General features: G+C 45.9%; 2 non-coding genes and 1 pseudogene across 2 annotated transcripts; all 3 read right to left on the bottom strand.

The window, feature by feature from the left end:
* Positions 1-498: 498 nt before the first annotated feature.
* Positions 499-3,896, bottom strand: LOC149191746 (25S ribosomal RNA). Its single transcript, XR_016255227.1, has one exon. It is a non-coding gene; the product is annotated as a 25S ribosomal RNA (ribosomal RNA).
* Positions 3,897-4,143: 247 nt separating this feature from the next.
* On the bottom strand, positions 4,144-4,297 carry LOC149191745 (5.8S ribosomal RNA). The gene has a single exon (XR_016255341.1). It is a non-coding gene; the product is annotated as a 5.8S ribosomal RNA (ribosomal RNA).
* Positions 4,298-6,958: 2,661 nt separating this feature from the next.
* The window catches only part of LOC149191744 (18S ribosomal RNA), a 1,381-nt pseudogene continuing 408 nt past the window's right edge, over positions 6,959-7,931 (bottom strand).

Raw genomic sequence — 7,931 nt, 5'->3', positions numbered from 1 at the left:
ACCCCAAGTTTTAGGTGCCAGGTGGCAACCCCAAATTTTGGGCGCGACATGGAAAGCCCAATTTTTTTTGTGCTAGGCGGAAGCCCCAAATTTTAGGCGCTGGGTGGAAATCTCAAATTTTGGGCGTGACATGGAAACCAAATTTTTTTTGCGTTGGGCGGAAGCCCCAAATTTTAGGTGCTGTGTGGAAACCCCAAATTTTGGGCGATGGGGAGCGGCATGGAAACATCAATTTTTCCCATGCTTGGGCGCCCTTTTCGTCGCGACGTGGAAACCCCAAATTTTGGGCATCGGGGCATGACATGGAAACCACAAAATTTTGAGTGCCAGAGTATGACATGGAAACCCAAATTTTCCAAGTCTTTGGTGCATTTTTCGTCGCGGCATGGAAACCCCAAATTTCCTGCCCCCAAGCAATAAAAATTGTCGTTTGGAGAAAGAGGAAAAGGCGCGAGAGCATGAGGGTTGTCCGGATTTGTTTGTGACAAGAAAGAAGCTCTGAATCGAGGTGACCAAGTGTTGAATCTCAGTGGATCATGGCAGCAAGGCCACTCTGCCACTTACGATACCTCGCCGCATATTTAAGTCATTTGCAAAGGATTCTTCTCAACGACCGTTTGGAATTGGACTTCAAAGCTGCCCCGACTGAGATGCTTCACGGTTGCAGTTTGCAAATGACACAGGCCCCTGTAGGTGACAAAGCGACGCCCCTACTGCGGGTCAAGATACAGTTGAAGAGTGAAATGCACCGCTTCTAGCATGGATTCTAACTTAGAGGCATTCAGTCATAATCAAGCACATGGTGGCTTCACGCCACTGGATTTTCAACCAAGTGCGATGACCAATTGTGTGAATCAACAATTTGTCTCATACTAAGTTGAATTACTATTGTGGTGTGGTTCATCAGTAGGGTAAAACTAACCTCTCTCATGATGGTCTAAACCCAGCTCACGTTCCTTATTGGTGGGTGAACAATCAAACACTTGGTGAACTCTGCTTCACAACGATAGGAAGAGCTGAAATTGAAGGATCAGAAAGCAATTTTGCTATGAACACTTGGCTGCCACAAGCCAATTATCCCTGTCGTAGCTTTTCTGACACCTCTAGCTTCAAATTCTAAAAATCTAAAGGATCGATAGGCCACGCTTTCATGGTTTGTATTCGTACTAAAAATAAAAATCAAATGAGCTTTTACCCTTTTGTTCCACATGAGATTTCTATTCTCATTGAGCTCATCTTAGGACACCTACATAATATTTTAACAGATGTGCCGCCCCAGCCAAACTCCCCACCTGATAATGTTTTCTACCAGGATCGACCCGCTAAAACGTGCCTTAAGGCCAAAAACAGGGGCAGTGCCCTATCTCCACCCCACGTAATAAGTAAAATAACGTTAAAAGTAGTGGTATTTCACTTGCACCAAAAACGACTCCCACTTGTTCTACACCTATTAAGTCATTTCACAAAGTCGGACTAGAGTCAATCTCAACAGGGTCTTCTTTCCCCGCTGATTCTACCAAGCCTGCTCCGTTGGCTATGGTTACACTAGATAGTAGATAGGGATAGTGGGAATCTAGTTAATCCATTCATGCATGTCACTAATTAGATGATGAGGCATTTGGCTACCTTAAGAGAGTCATAGTTACTCCTATCGTTTACCCGTGTTTGGTTGAATTTCTTCACGTTAACATTCATAGCGCTAGGAATAAATCACATTGTGTCAGCATCCATAGGGACCATTGCAACGCTTTGTTTTAATTAAATAGTTGAATCCCCTTGTCCGTACTAGTTTTGAGTTGACTATTCGACGCCTAGGGAAAAGCTCCTTATAGGGGGAATTCTACGCTGGTAGCCCAATCGGCATGCAACTACCCGTCGTCGCTGCGAGAGCAGCTCAAGCAGACTACTAATAGCCCACAAGTTTAGGGTGCAGACCTTTAGGCCCAGCCCTCACAGCCAATCCTTTTCCCTAAGTTACGGATCTATTTTGCCGACTTTTGTTACCTACATTGTTTTATTAACCAGAGGTTGTTCACCTTGGAGACCTGATGTGGTTATGAGTATGACTGGGCATGAACGATACTCATTCCTCCAGATTTTCAAGGGCCACAGAGGGTGCACCGGACACTGCAAAATGTGCGATGCTCTTCTAGCTGCTGGACCCTATCTCTGAGTGAACCGATTCTAGGGTGGGAAAGCTGTTAAAAAGAAAAGATAACTCTTCCCAGGGCCCCCGACGACGTCTCCAAATTTCCTAACATTGTCGCTCGCTGCCATGTCGTGGATTGATAATATTAACCTGATTCCCTTTCGGTGCTCGTGCAGATTGCACCCTTGATACAAGGCTTTCCCATCTCTTAGGATCAACTAACCCATGTCCAAGTGTTGTTCACATGGAACCTTTCCCCAATTCAGCCTTCAAAGTTCTCATTTGAATATTTGCTACTACCACCAAGATCTGCACCACCCAAGCTCACACTCAAGGTTTCTCAACGACCCCCATGTCCTCCTACTCATCGAAGCTAGGAAATTGCTCCAATGGTTGAGTATAATTTTCATGCTTCAACGCCATCCATTTTCGGGGCTAGTTGATTCGGCAGGTGACTTGTTACACACTCCTTAGTGGATTTCGACTTCCATGACCACCGTCCTATTGTCTTAATCAACGAACACCCTATGTGGGATCTAGGTTAGCATGCAATTCAGCACCGTAACTTGACTTTCGGTTCATCCTGCATTGCCAGTTCTGCTTACCAAAAATGGCCCACTTGGAGCTCTCAATTCCACGGTGTGGCTCAATGGAGTAGCCGAACCCTCTTACCTATTTAAAGTTTGAGAATAGGTTGAGGGCGTTATGCCCCCAATGCCTCTAATCATTTACTTTACCCAATAAAACTCATGCGTGAGATCCAGCTATCCTATGGTAAACTTCAGAGGAAACCAGCTACTAGATGGTTCGATTAGTCTTTCACCCCTATACCCAAGTCATACGATTGATTTGCACGTAAGTATCTCTACGAGCCTCCACCAGAGTTTCTTCTAGCTTCACCCTGCTCAGGCATAGTTCACCATCTTTCAGGTCCCAATAGGTGTGCTCGCACTCGAACCCTTCTGATAAGCTCAAGGTCAGTCAATGATGCACCTCCCTAGAGATGGGATGTCGCCCATCAGCTTCCTTGCACCTCACAGGTTTTCAAACCCACCAACTGGCACACATGTTAGACTCCTTGGTCCGTGTTTCAAGAAGGGTCGAATGGAAAGCCCACCAACCAACACCATGAGCACGCAGGTGCACACAGACCACCACAAGGGTGCACGCTTTTTTCCTCGATCACCACAATGGCAAACCAACAGGCATTAATCCACCCATGTTTGTGACGATGCAGCAGCCCGTGTTGGTTTGCACCTCAAGTCAAGCGGCGGACCAGCCTGAGTCGTTCCACATCTGACTGAGATGCATTAACAACCTCCATCCGCTTCCCTTCTTGCAATTTCAAGCACTCTTTAACTCTCTTTTCAAAGTCCTTTTCATCTTTCCCTTGTGGTAATTGTTCACTATCGGTCTTTGACCCATATTTAGCCTTGGACGAAATTTACCACCAAATTAGGGCTACATTCCCAAACAACCTGACTCACCGACAATGCCTCGTGATGCGGCAGGGTCTCGGCCCAATGAGGCTGTCACCCTCTCAGGCACCCCCTTCCAAGGGACTTGGCCCAGGTCCACCTCTGAGGACGCTTCTACAGACTACAATTCAAGTGACGCTGCTACCTGATTTTCATGCTGGTCTCTTCCTGGTTCGCTCGCCGCTACAAGGGGAATCCTTGTAAGTTTATTTTGCAATGCTTAATTCTATGTTTAAACTCAGTGGGTGTTCTCACCTAAGCCGAGGTCACAAATTTGGAGCTAAATTTTCCCTAACTGATGGGAGGACAAGAGAGAGAAAAGCAAGTTCGAGCGATGCCACACAAAGCCCGCATCAACTAACACTGACTGCCCATCCAAGGGGACAAGATCACCACTCATTGACGCACGCCATGAAACATCACTTGAGGTATTTTAGCCAACTGCACCACATTGGGCACAGACGATCAACTCCACTTCTCCCTAACATATTGCAGGGAGCGTGTTTCAATGGGATGTGATGCCTAGACATACATGCCCTCAACCGAGGCCTCAGGCACAAATTGCATTCAAAAACTCAATGATTCATGTGATTCTGCAATACACACTAAGTATCACATTTCTCTACATTCTTCATCATAACAAGAGCCGAGATATTTGTTGCCGAGAGTCATTTCCAGGTATTACCGAAACATCCACCACAACATTGAATAAGGGCACCACCCACAAAAAATGTAAGGCTAAGGGCCAAAAGGAGGAAAGGAAGAAAAAAGCATGAAAGAAAGAGAAACAAAGGTGTCTACCCCACTCATAGGAGGAGGCTCAAACATAGAACAATCTCCCTAATCCCCATGCCCTTGCATAAAAGGGGAAAATGCATGGAACAGGAATCGAAAAGGACTAGGGTGGCCACCCCAAGAGCTCGCACTTCTTTTAATCCTTCTTGAACACCAGTCTACAACAATTCCCCCTTTTCTCCATAAAGCTAGGGACCAAAAGGAAGAAGGGAAGAAAACAAGGTGAAAGAAATAGAGATCAAATGTCGCTACCGACTCACAAGGGGAGGCTCAATCAAAGCACAAACCTCTCGAGCCTTGTGCCTTCACAAAAAGGGGGGAATTGAAGGGGACAACGATCAAGAATGACTAGGGTGGCCACTCCAGGAGCTCGCACTACGTTTCATCCTTCCTGAACGCTAATCCACAACAATCCCACCTTTTGTCCGTAAAGATAGGGGCCAAAAGGAAGAAGGGAAGAAAAAAACATGAAAGAAAGGGATATCAACTGTGGCTATTGGCTCACAAGGGGAGGCTTCAAACAGAGAACAAGCTTCCCCAACCCCGTGCCTTGGAAAAAAGGGGGGAACAGTAGGGGCTGGTGATTGAGGAGGACTAGGGTGGCCACCCTGGGAGCTCACACTGCATTTTGTCCTTACCGAACACCAATCCACAACAATCCCACCTTTTCTCCGTAAAGCTAGGGGCCAAAAGGAAGAAGGGAAGAAAACAACATGAAAGAAAGAGAGATATCAAATGTGTCTACCAGCTCACAAGGGGAGGCTCAAATAGAGAACAAGCTTCCCCAAACTTGTGCCTTTGTAAAAAAGGGGGAACTATAGGGGATGATGATCGAGAAGGACTAGGGTGGCCACCCCCAGAACTTGCACTGCTTTTTGTCCTTCCTAAACACCAATCAACAATAATCCCACCTTTTCTCCGTAAATCTAGGGGTCAAAAGTAAGAAGGGAAGAAAAAAACATGAAAGCAAGAGATATCAAGCATGGCTGCCAACTCACAAGGGGAGGCTCAAATAGAGAACAAGCTTCCCAAACCCCGTTCCTTTGCAAAAAGGGGGGAACTACAGGTGACGGCGATTGAGAAGGACTAGGGTGGCCACCCTAGGAACTCGCACTACTTTTCGCCCTTCCTGAACACCAATCCACAATAGTCCCACCTCTTATCCATAAAGCTAGGGAGAAAATGAAGAAGGGAAGAAAACAACACCAAAGAAACAAAAATCCCAAGAAAAGAGAGAAGCTCAACAAAACGCTGAGTAGATGTCGAATAACCAAGAAGAAATCAAACAAGGCACCCAATAAAAAAGAATCCCACCCTTCACACCCTCCCACATACATTACAACACGACACCCTTTCTATCTTACAACATAACAAACAACAATCAAAAAACCAAGCGAATAAATCACAACCTAAACCAGTGACTGGAGCCACGTTGAGACTAGTGTCTAGAGCACATTACTGAGAGGTAAACAACCCCTCCAACACAACACAAGGCTTCAAATGACAAATAGACTACTAACAAACCCACCCCGCTATTGTACCCATCCATGTACAAAACACCCAACAACCTTTCCAACGAGAAAGTCAACGGGGTCGACACTCAGTGCCAGAGAAAGCCACAGGCCACAAAATACATCGATGGTGCAAGGCCACTATAGAGAGGGATGTCCGCAAAGTGCACACCGCGAAGCAAAGAAATGATCGAGTCCCATAAGAAACCCACAATCTAAAGGGAGGAACAAAGACACAACTCCCTACTTCTTTCCTTAAAGGGGGAGTGGATCACGAGAGGACGAGGAATTCCCTTGATGGCAAAGGCATGAGATAATATTTCCACCCTCATGCCCATTGGAAGGGAAAATTGGGATCTTGATGGAGCTCAGATCAAGGGAGTGGTTTTTCTTTACCTAGACACCCAACCCTTCTGCAAGAGCATATCAAGGAACAGTCAAGAGGACTAGGGTGGCTAGCCCAATGGGTTGAACTGCTCTTCATCCATCCCTTATTGACCCCAACCTGACAGTTTCCCCTCATGGAAGGTTTGAGCTACTAGCGACACGTAACCACTCCCTCAACCCAACCACCAGAAAAAAGCTCACCCAAGCAACACATCAACCACTGCTGCCATTTCGAGAGGACCAACTATGGAGGCCCACACCCTTGGCCCATGCCTTCCAACGATCAAAAGACTGAACACCACCTCTATGAATGAATCTAAATTTATCCATCATATTTCCCAAGCACCTCAATTGTGGCAACTATGCCTAGCTGAACAGATCATCAGAAGGGCTCCAAAGAAACAAGCTTCCGAACCCCCTACAGAAACACATTGGGTGAAAGAAAAACAAAGGATGGGTGGGACAAGCACAAGCATGGCTTGCAAGCACACACATGAAAAAACAAGCATTACCTCAAGACAAGAAACCAACAATGTTCCCACCAAACACCAAACCCGCTCCCCTAGAGAAACACCACAAAGTACCACATAACAATCAAAACCCATCCATCCTGAACCAAAAAAGAAAACCCCTACTATCAATGATCCTACCATACGTTCACCTACAGTAACCTTGTTTCAAACCCTCCTTCCTCTAAATGATAAGGTTCAATGAGCTTCTCACGAAGTTGATGGTGGTGAACCACCATCGTCGATGCAATCCGAACACTTCACAGGATCATTCAATCGGTAGGAGCGATGGGCGGTGTGTACAAAGGGTAGGGACATAGTCAACATGAGTTGATGACATGTGCTTACTAGGAATTCCTCGTTGAAGACCAATAATTTCAATGGTCTATCCCCATCATGATGCAATTTGAGAAGGTCTCCTGATCCTCTCGAACCAAGAAGAAAAACTCATTGGTTGCATCAGTGTAGTGCATGTGCGGCCCAGAGCATCTAAGGGCATCACAGACTTTTTATTGCCTCAAACTTCCATGCCCTAAATGGCTATAGTCCCTCTAAGAAGTTGGCCACGAAAGGGAACCTCCACGTAGCTAGTTAGTAGGTTGAGGTCATGTTTGTTATTAGAATTAATAAGACAAATCGCTCCACCAACTAAGAACAACCATGCACCACCACCCACAGAGTCAAGAAAGAGCTCTCAATCTGTCAATCCTTACTATGTCTGTACCTAGTAAGTTTCCCCGTGTTGAGTCAAATTATGCCACAAGCTCCACTCCTAGTGGTGCCCTTCTGTCAATTCCTTTAATTTTGAGCCTTGCGACCATACTCCCCCCCGGAACCCAAACAATCTGATTTCTCAAATGGTGCTGGCGGAGTCCTTAGAGAAACATCTGTCGTTCCATGGTCGGCATCGTTTATGGTTGAGACTAGGACGGTATTTGATCGTCTTTGAGCCCTAAACTTTCATTCTTGATTAATGAAAACATCCTTGGCAAATGCTTTCACAGTGGTCCATCTTTCATAAATCCAAGAATTTCACCTCTGACAATGAAATACGAAGGCCCCTGACAGTCCCTATTAATCATTACTCCGATCCCGAAGGCCA

This window comes from Pinus tabuliformis, chromosome 2_2, assembly GCF_031772625.1.
Source record: "Pinus tabuliformis cultivar Carrire ecotype Pingquan chromosome 2_2, CPIR1, whole genome shotgun sequence".
In the NCBI taxonomy this organism is placed as follows: domain Eukaryota; kingdom Viridiplantae; phylum Streptophyta; class Pinopsida; order Pinales; family Pinaceae; genus Pinus; species Pinus tabuliformis.
This window is presented reverse-complemented; position numbering and strand designations above follow the sequence as displayed.